Source organism: Dermochelys coriacea, chromosome 5 (assembly GCF_009764565.3).
Source record: "Dermochelys coriacea isolate rDerCor1 chromosome 5, rDerCor1.pri.v4, whole genome shotgun sequence".
NCBI lineage: Eukaryota > Metazoa > Chordata > Testudines > Dermochelyidae > Dermochelys > Dermochelys coriacea.
The window spans coordinates 114,931,464-114,957,661 of NC_050072.1; the positions used below are offsets into that span (position 1 = coordinate 114,931,464).

General features: G+C 41.9%; 1 long non-coding RNA gene across 1 annotated transcript in view; it reads left to right on the forward strand.

Moving 5' to 3' along the window:
* Nucleotides 1–15,290: 15,290 nt before the first annotated feature.
* LOC119856248 overlaps nt 15,291–26,198 on the forward strand; it is a 92,338-nt gene continuing 81,430 nt past the window's right edge. The window contains exon 1 of the long non-coding RNA XR_005293223.2: nt 15,291–15,452. This is a non-coding gene — a long non-coding RNA (uncharacterized LOC119856248). The remainder of the gene's footprint in view (nt 15,453–26,198) is intronic.

The following is a 26,198-nucleotide window of genomic DNA, read 5'->3' on the forward strand; positions in this document are numbered from 1 at the left end:
TGCCCACATATGGGGCTTCAGATGAGTCTGATTGTTTGATTGCCCCTTTAGGGTTGGCTCCCCTGTTGTGACCAGAGAACATCCAGGACATCACAAGATCCAGGTTGGGGTCATCCTCTCCCTTATTATTGGGTAGGCAGTCAGGACAGAGGCTCTTGGCCCAGTGACTACTAGCCACCAGTGGCCTCCTTGGAATCCTTGTGGTATTCCTTGGTCCCTGAGGTCCCGCTCCTTGACACACTCCAGAGTAAGATTAGCGGTCCCAATGTTGGCTCCTGCTCCCAAGCAGTCTCTATTGCAAGTGACTGCAGAGCCCCTCTGGGGCTATTCCCACCAGATCGGTGGTGCAAGAAACGGAACCCATCATCAGCACAGCAAACTGTCTCCACATCTTTCCTGGATGATTCTACCATGTCAGAATCCTGCTCTCTCTCAGTACCTGAGGCCTTTAAGAGGTATCATGACCTCCTGAGGTATATGATTGCTGCCTTGGGTATTCAGGTGGAATTCCTGCAGGAGAATACATATAGGCTGCAGGATACTCTCCAATCATGAGTGCTGGGGAGAATAGCCCTCCTGATAAATGAGTCTCTCTTGGCACCCACAAAGGCCCTCTGGGATACTTTAGCTTTGTTGCCTCCCACCGTGAAGCATTTGGAGAAGTGGCACTTCATCCCTATGCAGGGTTTTGAGGGGTTTTATCCCCACTTGTCTGCTAATTCACCAATGGTCACTGCAGCAAATGCCAGGGCAAGGCAGGGGAGGTATAAGTCTACCCCGAAGGACAAAGAGTCCAAGAGGATGGACTTCATGCAGAGGAAGATTTATACATCCTGTTCCCTGCAAATGTACATCACGAACTAGCAGGCATTGCTCTCTAAATATGACCTTTTCAACTGGGCAGCCATGTCTAAGTTTTCAGACAAGTTGCCAGAACCTTACAGGAAAGAGTTGATGGAATTCATTACAGAAGGTTGTATGGTGGCCAACGCCTTGTTGCACTCATCTTTGGGCGTGCTGGATGCTGCAGCCAGAATTATGGCCGAGCCCATGAGGAGGACCTCATGACAGCAGAATTGCCCCCGATGTGCAGCAGACCATTGTTGACCAACCATTTTATGGTCAGATTTTGCTTTCAGGAAAAAAAACCAATGAAACCCTGCTCTCTTTTAAAGACTCCCTAGCTACTTTACACTCGTTGGGAGTAAATACTCTGGCCATGAAGAGATGCCACTATAGAAGTCAGCAGCAGCAGCAATACTATTCACAGTGTTTGTTTGGACAGTGCTCCCTTCCTGTAAGGAAGCGAGACTATTCCTGGAATGGCCACAGATCCCAGAGGAGAGGGTGCTCTGCTTCTAGGTTTAACCAGCTGGCTCATCCCATTACCCAGCATCCAACAAGCACCCATTTTGTCTCATATGTCCAAGACAGTGATTCAGTAGCAATCTCTCCTTCTCGGTCCACCCCCCACCCCCGTCCGGGAACAGGCTAACTCATTTTTATAGTGTTTGGGACTTGATTACCATGGACAACTGGGTCCTAAGCACCATCAGATTGGGTTTACCATACATTTCCTTTCTGCCCATCCATGGGAAGTCAGTGTTTTTCAAACCTGTGGCAGGGAGGTTCTTGAAAGGAGTCGCTCATCTCCACCCTCCAGTTAAAGAGCTGTTTCCTTTGTAAAACCTTATTGCTGTCCTAGCGACTCTTATGGGGCTGCCTTTTGAGTCTCTGGCAACATCATCTTTTTCCCTTCCATGTCAGAAAACTGCCTTTCTTGTGGTGATAGTGTTTGCGAAAAGGGTAGGTGAGTTTCAGGCTTTGATGGTGGAGCCCCCTTACATGCAATTTTCTAAACACAAAGTCATCCTGTGGCCACACCCTAAGTTTTTATCCGAAGTGATTTCCCATCTTCACTTGAACTAAACTATATATTTACCAGTGTTCTTCCCTAAGCCGCATTCAACCCCAGAGGTTCAATGTCTTCACAAGCTGGATGTCAAGTGAAGTTTTAGCTTTTTATCCAGATGGGACCAAATCTTTCCCCTCCTCATCTTGTTTGTTTGTCTCATATGCAGACCGAATGAAGGGTCAAGCGGTCTCTTCCCAGACAATTTCCAGGTGGATATCTTCCTGTATCATGACAGCATTTGAAGTAGCCCAGGCTATGGCTCCTCAAAGGGTGTGAACTCATTCCACAACATCCAGGCAACATCAGCAGCATTCCTAAGTTGACATTCCTATATTGGATATTTGTAAGGCTGCCACTTGGTCCTCTGTGCATATTTTTACAAACCACTATGCCATTACTGCTGCGTCCAGATCAAATGCCAACTTTGAGAAGGCAGTCCTGCAGCGTTAGTTAAATAGGGCTCAGAGTCTATCTCCTATGAGTAGTGTTTGTGAGACACCTAAGTAGAATACAGGGCTGCATCTACTTGAAGAAAAATCTGGTTACCTACCTGTAACTCTTGTTCTTCAAGATGTGATGGAGACATGTATTCCACCGCTCGCCCTCTGTCTCCTTTGCGTTGGAATCTGTACTTCTGATGTTTGGTGGCCAGGCACCAAGAAAGTCGGCATGGCACTGACTGGGGAGGGGCTAAGGCTGCATGGTGTGAACACCACTCCTATGGGTACTGCTAGGCAAAGTTCTCTGGCTCATGAGCACTGGGTCTGCATACACTTCAGTAGAATGCACGGCTGCATCACATTTTGAAGAACAACAGTAACAGGCATGTAAGCATTTTTTTTTCCTGGGGGGGCAATCAGGATCCCCTTGGTAAAATTCCCCTACTAATTTGAAGGAAAGAGATATTTCAAGCCAGGACATCAGCGGAAATCTCTATTATTTAAATAACATCATGGTTTTGTTAATATCCACAAGGAGCAGACAGATTCTTGGATAGTAAAGGTCTCGTCCTGAAGACGAACGACATAATATAAAACGTAGGTTTTAATTAAGAAATGAATTGACCAACATAGATCTTTCCAATCCCACTAATTTAACTGTTAAACTAAATCTTCAGTGGGATTGTGTGTGTTCAGGTGAAAGCAAAATTTGGCCACTCCATTCAATAGATGTAATTGTTGTGTTAACGCAATACAGAGGCCCACAAGTATTCACCATTTTGGAGCCTTAAAATTCCGCCTTACCATCTGTTCTCCCTCTTCCCCACCCCCAAGGATTTAGGGCCAGATTTTTTAAGGAATTAGATGCCTTGAGATGCAGATAGTGATTAGTAGTATTTTCAAAAGCAGGTAGCTCACCATGGGAGTATTAACCCAATGGGAATTAGCCACTTTTGAAATATCCCACCAGACATCTGTAGGCATCTCTAAGTACATAAACACTTTTAAAAAATCTGGCCCTTGGTGCTCCTCAATGGAATTCACCCTGCAGAACAGGAAATTGATTAGAGAATGAGTAGCGGTCTGAGGTTCCAGGATGTGTAGCAGTTAACCCCATCATTATCGCCATGTGATATCACAGGCCATCTCAAGACATAGTGTCTTACTGTGCTCTGGGTTATAGTATTTTTCAAATCATTGACACAATTGGAAAAATGGAGATGTTCCACATCACTGGCAGCAGCAAGAGGCATCCTACCAGTGTAGGTAGAAGTAGGCAGCATACTTTGGAACTAGAGGAAGCACACACACAACCACTATATCCCTTAAAAAATCACAACATGAGCTTCCCCAGGAGTGTTGGCTACTGACTACCGGAGAGTGGAGGAGGGAGTTGGAGGTGGATTGAGGGACAAAGCCATCAGTGTCCCATTTGAGGTGCAAGGTGTTGCTATCAGTGGTGACATTTTCCCCCTGACCTCACACCTTGTACTCACAAAGCACAAGTACCAATTTTGGCTGCTTCCTGAATAGATGCCCCCTGGTACAGGGGCTCTTTATGCCTTGCAAACCAAGGCAGAAGAAGCCAGAAGCTGGTTCTATATGTGGCTGCCATACATAGGTATAGTGGGGTGATAACCAAACAACAGTTTCAGTTCTAATTTTTGTAAGTTTTTCTTTTGCTTTTGGTGGACGGTGTCATGGATTTAATGTTATTTTCACAATTCTTTTAATAGCTGAATTCTCTTGTAAATGTTTAAAGTCTTAAGTATCTGGTCACATGGGAGTAACTGTCTCAGATTGAGATATGAGAGTTAATCATTCTCCCTGATACTCTCAGATGTACACATCATTCTTATGAGTATGTCCAAAACAACATAAATTGACAATACTCACTAGGTGTCTCAATAACTTCACTTAGGCCTTGACTCCATGCAAACTTGCACTGCTAGAACTAACAGTGTTGTGTTACACCAGCGCAAGTTTGTGTGTAGACACCCTTATTTCTGTTTAGCTTACTTCAGTTTTTATTGGGTACACTAAACTGCAACAAGCCACTCTTAAAAAAACAAAATAAGAATGTCTATGCTGACACAGGTGTTGTGAGGATTAACACACTAAAGATTGTGAAGTGCTTTGATATCTACTGAAGAAAAGAGCTAGGAGCTAGGTATTATTAGACAAACTTCCACCCGTTTAACTAAATTGGTTTGAAAAAACAACTTTACTTACATAAGTGCAAGGCCGTATCCACACACAGACTATGGACTCTTACATTTGAGAACCTAAGGGTGAGAGGCAGTACGAGTGAGCGCAAAGGAGCTCTCTTTCTGAGTTGAGGCTCCTGGGATCTGTTTCTGGTTTGCCACTTACTCTGTGGGCTTGAATAAATCCTATAGGCAACGTTTTCAAAAATAACCATTGATTCCGGGAGCCTCTGTTTCTGGATGTGCCTTCTGGGACAGTTGGGGACTGATTTTTTTAAGAGGTGCTCACTAGAAAAACAAATTGTTAACAGCAAGAGTAATTGGAAAAACTTACCTAGAGTTGAGGTGGATTCTCCATGACTTGAAGTCTTTAAATCAAGCTGGATGTCTTTCTAAAACAAATGCTTTAGTTAAGAGCTTCTACTTGGTGAAGTTCTATGGCCTGCATTATGCAGGAGGTCAGACTATGTGAGTTAATTGTCTCTTCTGACCCAAATCTATAAAGCTATGATTCTTTCAACCTCAAATGAAGTTAATGGTAGCGGTGGGTGATCAGCATGTCTGAAAAATGAGGTCCTAGGTGTCTCAGATTGCCCCCCCCCAATTAGCTGTGTAGTCTTGACAGTAAACCTTATTAATCCTCTCCCCCAATAGTTATTTTCTGTCCATGGTTTTGTTGATGAGTCACTGTGTCTTCACATTGCCGTTTGTTATACTGGCGAAAATCTGCTTAGTGTCCAACTGTCAGACAGCACAAACTGGATTCACAGATAGTACTGTGACCCTTTCATCTGTAGTATTATGATCCTTTCATCTGTGATTCTCTATTCCCTGTGAATGCCAGCTATCCTTTATCAGTATCTGTTGAGGGTGGAAACAAATGCTGGTAAATTAGATATTGGTTTATTTCCATATGGGGCTGTAATGCTTTTATCACTACAGGCAAAATGTTAGAGAACAAAAGGTGGGTCAGTTTGTATTCCTAGAGCAAGAAGGAGCCAGCCAGCATATATCAAGTAGGTATAAATCTGATACCCCTTGATGTTTGTAGCTTTCCCTATTGTATATAAGATTGTTGACTATTTCAGTGTTGCGCTTGCTGTACATTAGGATTTTCCATCAGTATTGCTAGGTCTCTCAAGGGTGTGAAAAATCCACATCACCCAAGGGATGTAGCTGTATTGACCTAACCCCTGGTGTAGACAGTGCTAGGTCAACAGAAGAATTCTTCCAAGAACCTCTCCCATCGGCATAGGTAGTGTCTACACAGATGTGCTACAGCTGTGCCACTATCGCATTTTAAGTGAAGACAGGCCTCTAGTGAAACCATTTCCCCCAAACAATTGATTTTAACACAAACATGGAATATGGTTGTTAAAGTATATCAAAAACTTCATGTGTCATTTTTAATCAGCTACATCCTCCTGACGCACGTTGGATATTTAAAAGAAGGTCATACATGTAACTCCATGAGGTTTGGCAGCTATGGAGCACTTGTTAGATGACTCTGTGTGTGTGTGTGTGTGTGTGTGTGTGTGTGTTGTGTTTACAACTTTAAGAAGAGGCCTAAAGGCAGAGAAGAGTGCTTATGACTTCCGCTGCATGTTTTGCACGCACTGATACAAATTTTGTATATGCAATTACTTGTGTAGACCTTCTGCCAAAAGGAGGAAGTTTTATTTACTTTTAAAGGAGAAGAGGAATTGCCATCTGCAGTCACCAGGGCGGCCCCATGTTTCCATGGCAGGATTAAAGACTTCCTCCCAACCGCAGAAAGAGAAGAGGCATAATTTTGAAAGCAGGTGCTTTCCACCAAAACTGCCACAGAGAAAAGCTGCTGTTAGCCTCATTTATGTTTCATCCTGGGCTGTCTGCCAGCACAACTGAATACTGCCAGAAGCTGAGAGACCTGAGAACTTGCAAAGGGTAGCTGCCAGCTAGCTAATTCACCAACTGGTATTGCCAGCATTTCCCTGTCTTGTGGGGCACAAAGAATAAGATGCATGAAATTGCTCTGGTAGTGCTGGAGACTTTATTGTGAAAGACCCATGCCTGATCTTATGTGGAGATGTGAGTACTTTTTGTATTACTGCACCTCTCACTCCCCTTAGATTAGAGCCAGACAATCTCAGTCCTCATTTCCCTCATATGATCTCCAGCAACATTGGGGTGACTTCTCAACATCACCACAGTGTATTCTTACCCTGGGAATTTACATTGGTAATACTATTTCCCTTAGACTATAAACTGGTTGGGGTAGGGCTATCATGTACACAGCTGAACATATTATTGATGGTTAATAATAAGCAAGAGCATGTGCTTGGCATGTACACTGGTTTCCATTAAAAAGGAAACATTTTTCTTATATTAGCACTGACTTTATTATTTTTAATTCCAATATTTAGTCCTAATCTTGTGGTGAAATAAATTATATCTCAGTAAATCGTGTTACGGTTGTCATTAAAAAGGTGACTGTGGTTTGTTCTTTCTTGTAAGGTTTACATATTGACTAACAAATTAAGAAAATTGGTTTACATGTTGACTAATTGGAATTAAGAAAATTATTAGTTTTTTCTTTTCAGTGCCTTTTGCTTTTTTTTCTTATGAGCAGCCTCCTCATCCTCCCTAGAGTTACACATAGGACTCATGGATTGAACGGACTGCCTTGTTTCTAGTCAATAGCTCAAAGGCTTTTTCTCAACAGTGAACTCTACTTTGTCTGGCTACAGGCGAGGAAACTGTTTTGAATAAGAACCATCTATAACCTTCTCCCCAAACGTCAGGTGAATCCAAACTTGGGCTGCCAAGCAATTAAAAAAATTAATTGCACGGTTAAACAAATTAATTGTGTGATTAATCACGCTGTTAAACAATAATAGAATACCATTTATTTAAATATTTTTGGATGTTTTCTACATGTTCAAATATATTGATTTCAATTATAACGGAATATAAAGTGTACAGTTCTCACTTTATTTGTATTACAAACATTTACACTGTAAAAAAACAAAAGATATAGCATTTTTCAGTTCACCTCATACAAGTACTGTAGTGCAATCTCTTTATCATGAAAGTTAAACTTACAAATGTAGAATTATGTACAAAATATAGCTGCATTCAAAAATAAAACAATGTAAAACTTTAGAGCCTACATGTCCACTCAGTCAGCCAGTTGCTCAGACAAACAAGCTTGTTTACATTTGCAGGAGATAATGCTGCCCACTTCTTGTTTATAATATCACCTGAAAGTGAGAACAGGTGTTTGCATAGGACCGTTGTAGCCGGTGTCGCAAGATATTTATGTGCCAGATGCGCTAAAGATTCAGATGTCTCTTCTTAGTTCAACCACCATTCCAGAGGACATGCTGATGACTGGTTCTGCTCGATAATGATCCAAAGTAATGCGGACTGACACACCTTTATTTTCATCATCTGAGTCAGATGCCACCAGTAGAAGATTGGATTTTCTCTTTTGATGGTGCGGGTTTGTAGTTTCCACATTGGTGTATTGGTATTTTAAGACTTCTGAAAGCATGCTCCACAGCTTATCCCTCTCAGATTTTGAAAGGCACTTCAGATTCTTAAATCTTGGATTGAGTGCTGTAGCTATCTTTTGGAAATCTCACATTGGTACCTTCTTTGCGTTTTGTGAAATCTGCAGTGACATTGTAAATAAGAAGCAGGCAGCATTATCTCTCATATATGTAAACAAACTGGTTTATCTTAGTGATTGGCTGAACAAGAAGTAGGACTGAGTGGACTTGTAGACTTTAGAGTTTTACATTGTTTAGTTTTAGAGTGCAGTTATGTAAAAAAATTTACATTTGTAAATTTCACTTTCACAATAAAGAAATTGCACTACAGTACTTGTATGAGGTGAACTGAAAAATACTTTCTTTTCTTAGTCATTTTTACAGTACAAATATTTGTAATAAAAAGAGAACCCTGTACACTTTATATTCTATGTTGTAATTGATATCAATATATTTGAAAATGAAGAAAAACATCCAAAAATATTTATAATAAATTTCAATTGGTATTCTATTATTATTAAACAGTGTGATTAAAACTGCAATTAATTACAATACATTTTTGGAGCTAATCGCATGAGTTAATTGCGATTAATTTACAGCCCTAACCCAAACCAATTTTTTTTTTAAGGTTCAAAAAAGTTGATAACTTTTAAATTTTCAAGACAGTGGTTAAAGCACTACATCAGGACTCTGGAGATTTGGGTTTAATTCCCAACTCTCCCATAGACATCCTGTATGATTTCAGGTAATCACTTAATCTTGGTGCTTCAATTCCACATTTGTAACATGGGTTATAAATACCTCCTCTGCTTTTCCTGTTTATTTCAGTTGTAAACTCTTTGGAGCAGAGACTCTTATTATGTGGGTGTACAATGCCTGGCACAATGAGCCCCCATTTGCAGATGGGTGCTATCATAACACAAATAATAAATAATTACAAGTTATTTTATTCTGTGCTTATTTTTTCTGAGTTTTCTTGTTCTATGCAGCCTGATGCAGACATTGATAAGACACACAGTCTGCTCTCACAAACTTTGCAGACTCAAAAAATTCCGAGAGTTCAGGTGAAGTTGGAATAAACACCCAAACTGCATGGAACCTCCAAGCCTTTGGAGGTTCTCCTACCACTATAAGAGCTTTGAGCAATTATCCCTTTGCAATAACCTTCTAAACTAAACATTTATGAGAATGATAATCCTGATCTTCCATCGGTCCTGGGGAATGGGATGCTTATCAAGGGGATCAAGAATATGATATTTTTCAAATTCTACTCTGACTCCTGGTCTCATGCTTGGATGTTCATTACATGAGCACATTTTATGTTTCAAAATTGTCCAACTCTATGTAGGAAAAGATTATATTATATGCTTATTCAGGAGAAGTCAAAATCCATCTTTAAAAAAGTTAAAACTTTAATTATAAATGTGTGGGTGATAAGATTTCTCAGGGGTTTAGCATTTCCACAATTAAATCTTTAGCTCTATCATCGATTTTTCCCTGTTGTTAAGAACCAAGGGGAATACTCTCAAGTTCTTAGAGAAGCCTCTTTGATAAAACCTCAGTAACCTAAAAGTGATTTCCAATGGGGCATTGACTTGGTTCTAAATTATCGCCTGAAAGTTGATTATTTTAATTGCTCATTATGAGATTTATCTGCTAAACTAACTAAATGACTGTCTTTAGCCTGGGTATGCAGGGTTGCACAATTAAAACTAATCAGAACAGAGGAGCCTTGGTGCTGCAGGAACCAAACAGAGTTAGAATTTAACATCTATTCAGAAGTAAACACAATTAGGTAAAAAATCCTAGCATGCTTTCTGGTTTTGGTTAGAATCCCACATAAGGAATTTTAACGCTGTGTCTGCCTTCACGGAAGACAGGCCTTTACTAAGGAAATTATATCACTAACAGGACATGCAGTGGTATATTTTCAGCTGAGCTCAAGTCTAGCCTCCCCTTTGGGAGTGCAGTTTTAGGTTCAGTTCTTTGGGTAAACCATAAACATTGTTTGAATATTCAGACTTGCATGTATAAACTGGTTAGCTAGCTCAAGTTAAAGCCAAACCATGAGGAGGCAAGGGATAGGTAATTCAGTTTCCATATCCTAAGAGTGCTAATTGTGGTGTGGTGCACCTGTCCATTTAAAAACTGCTCTGAGATTTTCAAGTCATTTCAATAATGTTAAATTACTTTTGACTCAAACAGTTTTTGATCACTAACAACTGGAATTGATTTAGAAACCATGAACTAAAGATAAAACCCCATGTCCCATTGCTAGTCCTTTAAAATCAACCATCCATTTGCTTTCCAACACACTTTAAAGTGTAGACCATCTTTGAGTCCCCCATCTGCCTAATACAAATCAATTTATCACTTATACTAATGTACTCCCAGTACAATATTTTCATGGGGATGTGCACTTTACTATTCAGTTGTAAATAATTTATTGATTTTATTAAGTGGAAAATATATTGATGGTAAAATGAATATGTATGTGATGATTCATTTAAAAATAAAAAAACAATATGGACGCATGGACTGGCGGACCAAGGTGCGAATGAAAAGATCACATACAATAGATGGCAAATCTGAGAAAAATTTGAGTCCATTTGAGATAGAGCTAGAACTGGTCAACTAAAAATCCCTGCAGGAGACCAAGATGAAAGATGGGCAATAAATCCATCCACACCTTCCCTGCCCTTTTCCCTCTTTGTCTCTCTCCTCATCTCACACATTCACCCCCCTTTTCCTCTTGACTTTGATTTCTTTTTTGTTCTCAGTGTTGTTGTAGCTGCTTTTGTCCCATAAAAGAGAGAGTTAATATCTTTTATTTGGCCAACTTCTTTTGGTGGAAGGCACAAGCTTTCAAACTTCACAGAGCTATTCCTAAGGTCTGGAGAAGAATACCAGTGTCCATGCTAGACACAATAGGGGACAGCTTGTTAAGATAAGGGGTTCACCCATGTTAATTTTTAAAAAAAAAAGTTTTTGTTTTGATATGAGCCATAAAAAAGAGATTGAAAAAGTTTAATAATAAATAAGTTAAAAGCATATGACTATGAGGAGAAGATGAAACAGTCTTGAGATGAGCATTAGCTTCTTGGTCAACATTTTGTTATCTATTTTGTGCGTTGTGACAGCATCAACTAAGATTGAGGCCCAATTGTGCAAAGTGCTGTATATAATCAGAATAAAGAGACAGACAGTTCCTACCCTGAGGAGCTTAATGGAGGAATCAGACAAAAAGGAAGAGAACAGGAGTATTATAATTCTCATTTAAGTGGGAGGGGGAACTGAAGCTGAGAAAGCAATTTTCTCAAGATCTCAGAAGGAGTCTGGCAGAGCCAGGAATTGAACCCAGCTATCTTGAGACTCTGTCTAGGTCCTTCACTTATTGAGTTTACTGAATCCCCTTCATTTGTTTTTCTGTGGGATATTTAGAAATTAAACAAATAATCATTTCATTTCAAAATGCCAATTCAAAACAACAGTTTTTCATTTTGTTTTCACTTAAAATGTATTTTCACTTCAGTTTCTGTAAACTGAAAAATTTAGATTTTCTATTTTGGTTTGATGATTTGAGCTTTTTCCTCCTCCTCTTTACTTTTCTTTTCTTTTTAAAACTTTTCCTCACTTTTCCCTGCCCCAGGGGAAAAAGTAGGAGAGAGGCAGTTTACAAAGTAGGGTAGGAAATATTTTCACACATTTCTTTCACTTGAAAAGTATTAAAGTTACATATTTAAAAAATGAGAGAACTTTTCCTTCACTTTTTTCAGTTCAAAAATTAAAGTGTGAAAAAATGATTTCCCCACACACTTTGTCACTTTGTAAACTTTGTCCGATATTTTCCAATTTGAAAAAGTTAAAAGGTGAGAAAGTGGATTTCTCTGCACTTTCTCCCCATCATCATTTTACAGTGGAAAAGGCAGGAAGGGAGTAAAAAATGGAGGAAAAAGGGAACCTCCAAATCAAAATGAAAAAATTAGAACTTTTTGATTTCCAAAAACCAAGACTAAATAACATTTTAAAATTTAAAATGAAAAGAAAATTGGGATTTTCATTTGAAATGTCTATATGAAATGAAATGATGAGTTGAGATGAATTTTTTCATTTTAATTTTCCAGTCAAAATTAACATTTTCCCTGCAGTTTTGATGAAAAACCATATTTATCAATAGTAACATTTTTGATTGAAAAATTGTAACCAATTCTACCAATTTGCCTCTCTCATGCACACAATAGGTTTTTATGGGCTAGTTAACTGAGGGCATGTCTACATGGTGCTTTAATTTTCGCCAGAGGGGTGTAAATTCTAATGCACTAGTGTGACTAATGTAGTCCCATTTCAAACAGGACTACCTTAAGGTGCGCTTCAGGCAGAGACAAAGTCCTCAGTCAAAGCAGTCCCTCCTATGGGGCGAAAATCCTATGGTGCTCACTCTGTTTGTATTCCTTGCAAAACTCCCTGTGAAATCAATAGGAGTTTTGCATGAGTAAGGACTGTACAATTTGACTCTTTCTCAACACATGCAGTTTTGTTTATATCAAGATCTAGTATTACTCCCATCTCAGGCCTGTAAATTGACCTTTTAAGAACAAAACCCTTAAGAAGTTAGATCTTCCCTTTAGAGCAAGAAGCAAAGACTCAACTGGGACTGGGTTTGACTGAACCTCAGTGGTAACCAAGAAATAGAAAGGTGCTGGGATCAGAAGACATATGAGTTTACTAGAAAACACCAAGCTGCTAATCCCATTTAGCATTATTCTTATTATTTATTCTACCTTGCGTATGTATTTGTTCCTGGATTTTAAGAATTATCAGCAAATCTGAGAGACATTGTAAAAAGTAGTATCAAAGCCTCAGAAACTAGTTTCAAAGGTATATAATATGTTTTTGACAGAAAAACCTTCATATGAGCTTTTATGTTCTGGAATATGTGGTATTTGTTGGTTCATATTTATATTTATATAAGGTATTCCATGCCTATATGTTGACTGTGTGTGTTATTGATGGTCTCAAATGGTTATTGGTCAGGATTTAATTAGATAGTATTAGATTTTATTCAGTGGTCATAAATAATAGATTGTCTGTCTGTAAAAGCCTTTCAAAATGTCTGCCTTAGATGACGTACTGAGCAATTAGGATCAGAATATCAAACTGATTTTATTAAAAAATTTCAATATACAGTAATCTCATTATGTAGTGGGTATGATTGATTCAGCTCTTTACTATGTGACAGTTAGGTCTGAATCAGCTAATCGCAAAACTCACCATCTGCCGTAATAAATCTAGTTATCATTTTTGATTGCCCAGAATACTTGTCCAGCACATATTTAATTAATAATAGTGGGCCTACATTAATACATTAATTTGTATTTTTTGGTGTGATACTTATTTTTGGTAAAGACTATGCTGAAACTTCTTGTACTGAGTAGCTAAGTGTAAGCCAGGGAATAGTCCCGCTCTTGTGGGGAAATTTCCTGGCTTCTGCACTACCCCGGTGAAGTGGGCTAGCGAAAGAATCTGAGTCCTTGCTCCCACTTCATTTAGCCAGTGGCCTCCCTGCCCTTGAGGACTCCCCTTCCACTCTCCTGTCTGGCAGAGTCCTGGTAACCCCAACAAGGCTGGGCCCAGGGTTCCTGAGGGTCTTGACCCCCAACCCTGCTGTGGTCATCTAGGACAGGGGCTAGGGTGTCCCCACTCCGGGGTACTCTCTCTGCACTGGGCACTTCTCTGACCCACTGACTATTACATACAAGTTAAAGCAAATGCAAGTTATTTAATCAACAATTAATTTTAGAAAGAATAAGGAAAAATGGGAAAGGTTAAAGGAAACACATCACCCCACTCTGTGGCAGGGAACATCACAAACAGTGTCTCTGGAGTGTCCGGGCAGTTCACAGTCTGTTCCTTGTAAGTCCCAGGCCTTCTTCTCAGGCCCTGGCTGTGCTGCAGGGATGCTGCGGGTTGGACACTTGGTGGTGGCCACACGCTCTCAGTGGTAGGACACTTCTTCCTAGTATCGCCCCCGCCCTGTCGGGGTTACGATCCAAGCCTGGCCTGCAGAGCCCCTTGGTTGAGGCGTCTCCCTATGCTGGGCCTGCTGCCCAGGGTCCCCCTCGGTCTCCCCAGCTGCTCACCACACCTAGCTCCAGACTGCTCCAGCCCCAGCTCCACCACTCTGTCTCTGCACTGCTGCTACTGCTCTGCCTCCAGCTCTCTGGGCTGCTTCTTTGGCCCCTCTGGCTCTGGTTGCTGCAGCTCTCCTCTCAGGGCAAGTCTGCTCTCTCTGGGCTGTGCCTCTGGCTTTGGGGCTGCAGCTCTGCTTCCAGGACAGGGTCTGCTCTCTCTAGGCTGCTTTTCTGGTTCCTCTGGATCTGGCACAGCTCTGCTCCCCAGTTCAGCTCGGGCCCCTGCTTTCTCCTGAGTTCAGTCCCATTCTGTCTGACCCAGGCAAATCCAACTCACACAGAGGATGGGACCTCCTGACTCTCTGATTAGCCTGCCCACCCTGTCATTCAGGCTGACCTGGAGCATTGGCCTCTCCCCATTGTTCCTGGGGACTATCAGTCTCAGGGTCCTGGTTTCCCATAGACCCTTCCCCTTTTAGTACTGGGAGCTAGCCAACCAAAACACCCCCACTGAATGTTAGCAAGGGGGCAGCAGTCCCCTTACATAAGTGTGCATCTCTCCTCTTTGTGCACAGTATACAAAAATTAGTTGTACGTTTATACCTAGTATGTAAGTAAGCAGAGTCAGGATGAGCTCCACCCTGACATCTGGTGGTGAGGTGTGGCAAGTTGTGGAAAAGAACTTCAGGGGCTAATCTCATTTGCACAGTCACACCCACCCCGCCTAGAATGAGCCCATAGCTGCCCAAATGGTCACTTTGGCTGCTGTGGGATTCCCAGTATCTCTATTATTGGGGCAGGAAGAATACATTGTTATTATCCTGATTATGGGAATCAAGGACAGTGGAACTGTACTTGGCTTTTTGTTATGATGGAGGGACTCACCATCAACTAAGTAGCATTCGCTAGGCAAGGGAAATGGGTTCCAAAACTCTGTGAATTGAGAGAGGTTGGAGATTGGTATTAGTACTTGGTGGTGTGGCCCCCTTTGTGGGGGGCCTGAAACATCAGTTGCACCTCTTTCTCTCTCCACTGTGGAACATCAGAGTTAAATTCACTTTGGCCTTATGGTGTACCAGCACTGAGGCTCCCACTACTACAAGCTGAAATCACTTAAGAGCTGAAATCACTAAGCACTGTGTTAAGTGGGGGGAGCCTGAAGATCTATTGCAGAACGGAGCAATTTGTGGGACGGCTGGAGAGGCTTGCGGGCCCAATTTGCTGGGGTAGGTCTTTGCTCATGGTTTGGTTGATGAGCCCTAGTTGTGGTGTTTTCCCAATTTAATGCTGATGTCATTTACCTCATGTTATTAAAGATTCTCTGCTACACCGAGACTCTCTGTGCTTGTGAGAGGGGAAGTATTGCCTCTTTGAGGCGCCCAGGGGTGTGTGTAAGATTTTCCCAGGTCACTAGGTGGGGGCTCCAGCCAGTTTTGCATTTGCTTTGATGAGAGGGAACCCCTGTGTACTGAACCCGGCCCTTGCTGCTATCATCTCAGCCTGGCAGAAGGGTTACATGTATTTTAAGCAAGTTGATGTAATTGTGTTATGATTTGCAGACCCTTAATGCCTTATCACAGATTGATTTATGCAGTATTGTAGATCTGTTGGTTCCAGGATATTAGAGAGACAAGGTGAGTGAGAGACAAGTTTGTGTCTCTTACCAGCAGAAGTTGGTCTAATAAAATATATTACCTTATTCACCTTGTATCATGCAGACAGATTTGGTTCTTGACATTGATTTAGTTGTGCATTATTTCCAGTCTGAGTTTTTAACAACAATGACAAATAAATAGGCTATTTTAGCTGAGAGAAAAGGATAAAGCTAATAGTGTAGTTGTCTGACCCCTAATTTATTGCTGGAGTTCAAGGAATGGCAGATGATTTTGTTTGGAGGAAAGCTAGGGAAACCATTGCACATGCCAACTGCAATTATTTATGTATCTAAAATATGAAAGCTAAGTCAGATTGACTGAAATAAATCAAGTTTAAAATTTGGCAAAACTGTGACATTTCTGTTGCAATCTAAATAATTTATAAGGAAATGCGAATAAAGAACCAATTACCAAATTAATATTAAATGGCTTTGAACTACATAGTAAAGGGAGAGGAGAAAAGTCTGATGCTTTTAATGCTCTTTTTAAATGATCTTAATTCCACTTTTGGTACAGTTACATTGAATTGAATTGGCATTGATTATCACTTAGACTCTTTTATTGATCTTGTAGTTACTGACTCAGAAGTTGTTTTTCAGTTGTTGTCTAGTTTTAGTCCAGATTTCAGAAGCTTCAGAATGCTTTTTAGTTTACATGTGGATTGGATGGAAAGAAGCCATCATAAAATGCCTGCACAATCAATGCACAGTATGGCCATACTCCAAAAAATGACCCTGTAAAATTAATATAGTGCTCTCTCAGTGGTATCCATATCAAAACTAGACGAGTCTAATAATGATTTTTAAAATACAAAGACCTATGACTTTCCTATAGCTATAGTGGCTCTGTAGTGCTAATGGTAAAATCTTGTCTGGGATGGGCAGACTGTCCCACAAGGGAAAAAAGCTATGGGAGGGGACAAAGGCCACTAGAACTTTGGGCTCGTCTACACTAGACAGTTAGGTCATGTAAGACTTGACCTAGAGGAGTTGTCTTAGCTAGCATGACATTAAACACAACTCTGCAGTCAGGGACAAGAGAGGTTACACATTGTTTGTCTGGTTGTTGTGGAACCTTTGGTTCCAGAAGTGTTTTCTCCCAACTGCTGACATGGTGTTAAACATACCAATCCCTGTCACACTGACTGCAAAGTTAGGTTGAACATCATATTTCTTAATGCAATGCCACAAGGGCCTCTTGTAACATAAGCTAAGTGTCAAGTGAAGGCCAGTGCTCTGGGAAGATCTTCCTGTCGAGTTTCCCTCAGGCAGGAGTGGTTTCCAAGGTGGGTGGTACCTGGAAATGCAGCAAAGCCTCTAGGCTCTGCAGAGAAACAAGGCTCCAGTTCCTGCATATCCAAGACTATCTGCACAGGGAGCCATTCTGCAGTGCCTCTCCGGACCTCACACTTCTACTGTCTCTGGCTGGCTCCTCTGGCAGACACACAAGAATATTGGCTGGGCCTTGACAGTTCCCCGGGAGTGTGAGAATTTGTTTAAACAGCTTTCAGAGTAGCAGCCATGTTAGTCTGTGTTCGCAAAAAGAAAAGGCGTACTTGTGGCACCTTAGAGACTAACAAATTTATTTAAGCATAAACTTTCGTGAGCTACAGTTCACTTCATCGGATGCATTCAGTGGAAAATACAGTGGGAAGATTTATATACACACAGAGAGAACATGAAACAATGGGTTTTATCATACACACTGTAAGGAGAGTGATCTCTTAAGATGAGCTATTACCAGCAGGAATGGGGCGGGGGGGAGGAAAACTTTTTGTGGTGATAATCAAGGTGGGGCATTTCCAGCAGTTAACAAGAACATCTGAGGAACAGTGGGGGGTGGGGTGGGGGGGGGGGGGGGAGAAATAACATGGGGAAATAGTTTACTTTGTAATGACCCATCCACTCCCAGTCTCTATTCAAGCCTAAGTTAATTGTATGCAGCTTGCAAATTAATTCCAATTCAGCTGTCTCTCGTTGGAGTCTGTTTTTGAAGTTTTTTTGTTGAAGGATAGCCACTCTCAGGTCTGTAATCGAGTGACCGGAGAGATTGAAGTGTTCTCTGACTGGTTTTTGAATGTTATAATTCTTGACGTCTGATTTGTGTCCATTTATTCTTTTATGTAGAGACTGTCCGGTTTGACCAATGTACATGGCAGAGGGACATTGCTGGCACATGATGGCATATATCACATTGGTAGATGCGCAGGTGAACGAGCCTCTGAGAGTGTGGCTGATGTGATTAGGCCCTATGATGGTGTCCCTTGAATAGATATGTGGACACAGTTGGCAACGGGCTTTGTTGCAAGGATAGGTTCCTGGGTTAGTGGTTCTGTTGTGTGGTGTGTGGTTGCTGGTGAGTATTTGCTTCAGGTTGGGGGGCTGTCTGTAAGCAAGGACTGACCTGTCTCCCAAGATTTGTGAGAGTGATGGGTCGTTCTTCAGGATAGGTTGTAAATCCTTGATGATGCATTGGAGAGGTTTTAGTTGGGGGCTGAAGGTGATGGCGAGTGGCGTTCTGTTTCTTTGTTGGGCCTGTCCTGTAGTAGGTGACTTCTGGGTACTCTTCTGGCTCTGTCAATCTGTTTCTTCACTTCAGCAGGTGGGTACTGTAGTTGTAAGAATGCATGATAGAGATCTTGTAGGTGTTTTTCTCTGTCTGAGGGGTTGGAACAAATCGTATTTTTATATCGTAGAGCTTGGCTGTAGACAATGGATCGTGTGGTGTGATCTGGATGAAAGCTAGAGGCATGTAGGTAGGAATAGCGGTCAGTAGGTTTCCGGTATAGGGTGGTGTTTGTGACCATTGCTTATTAGCAGAGTAGTGTCCAGGAAGTGGATCTCTTGTGTGGACTGGTCCAAGCTGAGGTTGATGGTGGGATGGAAATTGTTGAAATCATGGTGGAATTCCTCAAGGGCTTCTTTTCCATGGGTCCAGATGAAGATGTCATCAATGTAGCACAAGTAGAGTAGGGGCATTAGGGGACGACAGCTGAGGAAGTCTTGTTCTAAATCAGCCATAAAAATGTTGGCATACTGTGGGGCCATGCGGGTACCCATCGCAGTGCCGCTGATTTGAAGGTATACATTGTTCCCAAATGTGCTCACGAAAGCTTATGCTCAAATAAATGTGTTAGTCTCTAAGGTGCCACAAGTACTCCTTTTCTTTAAACAGCTATTTGCCATGTCACACAAGCAGTATCAGGGAGCAGCGAAGAAGCTCTTTGTCCTGCAGCTTCTGTCATCACTCTGTGAGTCTGATCCTCAGAGGGTATAAACAGGTATTCATTGGAGCTGCACCAAATTATACCAGTTGAGGAACTGGCGCTGTAAGAGTTTGTGCCTCCTGTTGGCTCCAACTATCTTCTCCCCTGCCAGGCAGCCAAAGAAAAGCCTGGGATTTTCCTCTGGTTTGTCCCCTGGACCTTCCCTACAGCACCGTCACACCTGGTTTCTCTCACATATTTATTCAAAATAAAAAAAAATCTAATAATTTGCATTGTTTTAAATCAGGGTAAAGTGAATTCGGACAATAATGGGGTTCAGGGATTCCAGGGTGGTTGTCTTTGCAGCCTGTTTTAGCAAGATCCATCTCTCTCTTCTCTAATCCATTGGTTCTCAAAATTGTTTGATCAGGCTCCCCCTTCTTTGTGTCTGTAAAGGTTTACGGCCCCCCCACCAAGTACACACACTGCCACCCCGCGTGGTTACTGGCTGGGAGTCCCGCTCTAAAGGCAACGTGGTGTCAGCAGCAGCACAGAAGTAAGGTTGGCAATATGAAACGTGATATTTGTCACTTTGCACAGCAGACTTAGCACCTCATTGCCAACCTAACTTCGGTGCTGTTGCTGCTACCCCGGGGCTGACAGCCAGAGCCCTGCTACCTCCTGGTGAGGGATGTGGGGCGGGGAGAGGAGAGGAAAGCCCGAGCGTGGATGGCAGGGCTTTGGCTGTTCCCTTTTATCCCTACCTTCCGGTTGTGCCTGGCCTTCTGCATGAGCCCCAGCCACCCCGGGCTGAGAGCCAGAACTCTTTAAAAAATTAATTAATTAATTAAAAAAAAGAAAAGTTCACAGCTCCCTTGACACATTCCCATGCCTCCCTTGAGAGGCCCGCCCCATAGTTTGAGAACTGCGGCTCTGATCTCTTCAGTGACACTGTCATGATTGTGGTTACTGCACATAATACTTGTGGCACTTAAAAGACATTGTTCTGAAAAGTTCTGAAAGCTTGAGAAATCCCAGAAGCCTGAGACTCAGGCCAAAAAGCCAGGAATCAAAATCTTCTAAATCTGCAGGCAATCCTCTGCTTCCCCTAACCTGAGACAGGATATCAGGGAGGGAGTCCCTGCTGCTACTGATTATGCCTTCCCCTGGGGAGAGAAATCTAGCATGGAGATGATAGGGAGGAAGTGGTAAAAGAGAGGCTGGTGCAGGAGACCGTGTGTGGAAGCAGGGAAACCCATGAAAGGAACACACCCCAACATCCCCTCTACCACTCATTCAGAAGTTGGAGCTCTTACCCCGAGTGTCAAATTCCAAGTAGTGCCAGAGTGACTCTGCAAATCCCTTGGGAAAAAATCTTTCAACAGGCTCAAGCTCCACTGAGAATGCTCTGTCCCCACCCCCTACAAACTGCACTGGCCTCCATAAACAGAAGCACCCTTGATGATGGGAGCTGCTACACTAGGGTGTGGACAACACTGTCTGCAAGGCAGACCCCACCAATAACTGGTAACGAGTCTGCCTGTTTCTTGTGTGAATTAGTGGGGTTCCACTGCATTACTGCAATTATTACAGTATTATTTATTAATTGGATCAGCTGAAAAGGGTGGCTGGTTGCCCTTTGAGAAGTATGAAAGGACAGGTTGACAAATAGGCCCCTTTACTAGTTATGGAACATAGCAATTTCTTTTACAGTATAGTAATTTGTTGGAATTCAATAGGTTTTCTAGCACAGCATTTAATAGTATCTGTAGATGTGTTGCATAAATTAATGTTCTCACAGTGTAATTTTTTTGATGGTGTTGCTTAGCCCTTTTATTTTGTTTGAGAGTTTAAATTAGCAGTTGTGGTTTAACTTTTAAAGACCCAATCCTGCAATTCTTACTCCTGTCTTGCCAGAATGAGTACTGCATGATGAAGTCATTAGAGACTAATTTTAGTCAGTATTTTTTGAGTTGTATGTAAAACTCAGTAAATTCACTGTGGTTTGAGGATTTCCATTAGAAAAACCTAGATAAACTGTGTCCTCTTGAGCAACTCCTGTATATTAGAATATTGTGCCTTCTGATATTAGTTCTTAGAATTCATTAATCTTTTAATTTCAATTAAACCATCTAATTTTATGGTTTTATATGTTTGTAATGTTTCATGTTTATTACAGTAATTTTTTTTCTTTTGGCTCAGTTCTCTCATTACAGTAGATTATGCTCTGTTTTGGCCAATTCATTCTGGGGTCCTGCAGTTCTTACACAGACAAGTCTCGCATTAAAATCAATGTGAGTTTTTCCTGAGTAAGGGCTTCAGAATTAGGTCTATTATATTTACGAGAACTTTCTTCTGTTTTGAAAAATTATCATATGTTTGAACAATGATGAGGGACATTTTAATCAGAAAAAGTCAAGTCTTCATTTTATATGGGCGGCAAATGTCTTAGAAAAGTATAACTAATACCATTGGGTATAATTATCTTAAAATAAAAAAAAATCATAATCATATTCATAATCAAAAGCACCTTACTCAGTTTAACTAAGAATTAAGTATAATCCTGTTACTTTATCATTGAAAGCTACCCATCAATATTCTGACAGCTGCATAAGAATACAATTCCATCTGAACACACATGCTATTTAGACACTGTACTTTTTGTCTTGCATTTAGTTTTTCACAAATGTATCATTTAATTGTCTTCTTACTGTTGATTTTGTTACCTTTTCTGCAGTTTTCATGATGCGTTTTCAAAGACTAGATTACTCAATGCAGAGAGACCTGGGATTGGAAGTTAGCTCCTAGCTTTGAGGTTTCTGCTATGACATGGTTTTTCCACTGAGAGGCATTCCTGGATCTTGGTTTTATTGAATCAGCCATCTGTGCAAAAAGAGAGAAATGACCTTTAGAAATTCATTTCTCATCTGAAAATATGAGAGTCAATGGCCACTGATGAGTTATACTTGAATCTAAAGCTAACAAAATGTTTGTGTAAAGTGCATTTCAGACAGAACAACCTTTGTATCCTTTCAAGCTATAAACTTTTCTCTTCTAATGATATCATTAGGTAGGAGTCACCTATTCATTCAGGGAGGCCTAAACAGCCCCTTTCGTATTAGACTACAAGCTTACAGCATGGCAGAAAGTAAACAAGTGTAGAACAAAACACATCTTTATGGGCAGGGTATGTGTCCGTTTTTTGAGCTGCTGTGATGGAGTGATGGTGTATCACCCCCAGCCAGGGGAGGAGCGCAGTCAGGAGCTGTATATAGGTAGGTATTTTCGGTGCACATGGAGTTTTACTGATTCTACAAAACCTAGGAACTGTGCTATGTGTTTTTCAGCACCATCTACTGGCACCGTATCGACTGATATATACAGACTACTCCCAATTATCCAAATCGCATAGGGGACATGGGTTTTATTCAGATAATCCAGAGTTTGGATAATTGGGCAGCACCGGGAACCCTCTGTAGCTCCATTGTCATGGCCCTGCTCACTCACTCCTGTGATAGCAGCGCTTCAGCGAGCTCCCTGGACTGCTGTTCTTGCCCTCTCAATTATTTCAAGCTCCAGGTGTGGAGGGGAGGCTGCGGTCCTAGAAGGGCAGAGAAGAGACCCCCCCTTGGCCAGGACTCTGTTCTGCCCTGCCAGGATTGCAGTCTTTCTTGCATATTGTGCCTGCAAGGATCAGGTGTCTCCAGCTCTGCAGTAGTGCAGGGACCCCCCTCTCCTGGCACAACCCTGCTCACTCACTCCTGCATGTGGTTCAAGGAAGGGATTCGGATAATACAGAGATTTGGATAATAGAATTTTGGAAAAGTGGGAATATACTTGATACAGATTTAGAGCAGTCTTCTAATGGTCACTGAACTTACATGTAGGGGAGGAAAATAAACCTGCCCCACCTGAATGGAGTCCTGGAGGGAAAGGCTGAAAGCTGGGCTTCATTAGGGAAGAAGGCCCTTTTTAAAGGCAGCATTTGGGCTTTTGAAGAGGCGCTTGATTTTAGGAAGGGGCCCCTTTGCCTAAATGGAACTCTGCCTACTGGGCTAGGTCTAAGTGGCCTGCAGTTTTAGACACCGTGAACTTAGTCTGCTTTGGATTCACAGTGTCCCTGGGAGAATCCAAGCCATGTGTGGCAACCAGACATGCCAAATCCGTGGGAAAAAAAGGCAGAAATTGGGCTTGTTTTTGGCTTAATTGGCTTGTGAGTTGCTTGTTGGCTAGTTTTTGGCTTGTTGTTTGTTTGACTTGTAGCTTGTTGCTGCTCTTTTTTGATTGGCTCCTGGCAAGCAGGGGCAAGGGGCAAGCAGGGGCCAGGGGGGAGAAAGTCAGGGGTGCACATCGGGCCCACCACGGTCCCAGACTGCATGCTAGGAGGATCTAGTCACATAGAGTGTTGGGGGTCTTAGGGATTGGCTTGCTTTGGCCTTGTTTCGAAATGGGATTAGCTTGATTTTTGATTTATTGTGAAAGTTGGGGTGCTTAATTACTGCATGAAAGTTGGCAGCTGTGGTGGTGACCCCTCCTAATAGCCAGGAACAAAACCTGTTTATGGCTCCATCCAGCATGGCATTAAGTACGTTGGCCTGTTTTAGCTAAGGACTTAAGCATGTGTTTTCTGTCAAGTATATGCTGAAGTGCTTTTCTGTACTGGAACAGAATGTTCAGCACCTTGTATCACTGAGCCCTTAATGTGCACAGTTGTATGTTACGTGTGACCTGTCATTGGGGTGGCCATGTCTACCCTAACTATCCCATTATCTCTTCCATGCCCTTAAATTGGCCAGAAGGTCCCCTCTTTTCCATGTATGGCATCTGTGTAATTATCCACCATATAATGTTTTTAAGACCTCATTCCTACTCTGCATGTGGAACTCCTATTGCCATCAATGCAGTGTTTACATGAAAATCCAGAGTAGAACCAAAATCTCCTTTTTTTTCTCTCCATCTGTTACTCTCATGTTTCTATCCCTGGTATCTCGTTCTTCCATGTACTGTACTGTATGGAGTGTTTCTGACTTCATATAGCATTTTGAATCGATGACACAGAGACACGGATCTTGCCAGGTCTGCATCCTAGAAAATTCATGAATGCTCTTTTACATTATGGCTAGTGCCTACTCATGTCTCCTGGAATAAATGTGGTTGTGTCAGAAAAGGAAATTCTTGTGTGGTTTCCAGAAGTGGTGTATCAGCAGGGCTTCATATGTAATGAAGTTACATAAACGGCTTCATAGTTTACCTTTTAGACAAGATGCTCCATGAATCTGTTTGGGCCACATAAATGCCCATGTCCCTTTCATCACCCACCTCCTCATTTGTCTGCCTGATGTTTTGCTTTCCTTCCCCATGTTTGTATATCTCCTCTGTGTTTTCCACAGAGGGATGGATTCTTTGTGGGCTCCCATGTACTGCCCTTAAAAGGATGGATGAGAAGGGATTGAGGAAGATCCTTTAAAGGATGACTTGCCTGTCAAAGGTAAGGGGATGAAATTCTGAATTATGAGGAACAGTGTAGCTAGGCATGCTGTTTCCAGGAAGCCTTAACCTGGCTCCTCTTATGGGGTTTGGGAAGCAGTATATTAGGATCTGTGGGACTAGAATCCAAGGCTGTAGAGACTGGGCCACCTGATATTCCACCCTCACCACTGGGAGGCTATGTAGAGCTTCCTCCAAAGGAGCACTATGGAGATTAGGCCCCACAGGAAGTACCGTCCAAACAGTCCAGAGTGACACTACCCTGTGGTCTTTTGATTGGCTCTTGTTCACTATTTAACCCTGGTGGGTGGCACTGGAAGTTGTTTTGGGCAACCATGCAGACTTTTGGCTTGCTGTGACTCCAGAACTCACTGTGTTTTCTTATCTGCGGGCCCTGACCTCAGGCTGACTCTGACTCTAGCTCTGACTCTTGCCTCCTCATTCCAACCTGGTAACTACCTCTGATCTGTGACCCTGGCCTGACTCTTGCCTATTGATCCTAGCTCTAGTAATTATGCTGATCCCTCCTCACTGACTTCTGCCTTGTGGCTGTCCTTGACTTGCGGACACCAGCCTTGCCTGATGGCCTATACCCCAGTCCCTTACACAGTATAGCAGAGGAAACCCCTATATATGGCATACCTAGGCCCCACAGGAATGTTATTCTTCTCTGATTTAGGAGCTTCTTCTCTTTCTAATCCTCCAGTATCCTCTTTCCCCTGCTTCTCCATCTCCCATTTGTTCCCTCCTTGTGTTGTGGGAGCATTTTCAAGTATAGAGAGATTGCCTGATGTGAGTAATGCACCACTTCTCAAAGTTGGACCAGTAAGCACTTCAGTAAAGGAAGAAGCATGGTCCAGTGGTTAAGGCACTTGGGAGACCCAGGTTCAAGTCCCCGCTTCGCTGCAGACTTTCTGTGTGACCTGGGCAAGTCACTTAGTCTCTCTCTTCCTCATTTCCCCTTCTGCAAAATTGGATACTTGCACTTCCTTAGCTCACAAGGCTGTTAGTGATTGTGAGGGTGCTCAGATACTAAGCTAATAGGGCACACATAATACTGAAGATGGATAGACACATGTGGTTTTGGGACAGAGCAGCAAAACACATTTGAAATCTGGGAATCTGATAGGTGTGAGATTGTGAAACTGAATAACACCAAGTATCTCAGAGTTCTGATAACGCACTACAGTGATTAATGTAGTATAAAAACCTGGCTAGATGGGGAAGTTTCGGTAAACATACTGTTTAAGATTGCCATCATAGTGTGCATGTTTCTACAGAAGACACAGAGGGCTAAGGGTTGTGGGTCATTTTAATTGTTCAGAGTGTGGCACGGACTTATGGGGAGAAGCAGCAGTTTTTGCCTGCAACTTTCTTTTCCCCATAAGACCAACAACAAAAATTGTTACAAAACCAGCAGATTCTTTGTTTTTTTGTGTAACTGGTAAAAATGTTTTTCCCTGAGCAGTGAGATTCTATTTATGAAGCAGTTCAGAGTATGTACAGGAGTTCATTTAATCTGAATTGCAGACTTGATTAATTACATTTTACCACAGTGAATGAGAACATGAGCAGCTCAAACCTCCAATGGAGTGCATATTTTTTAATGGTAGACAGTTCAGACT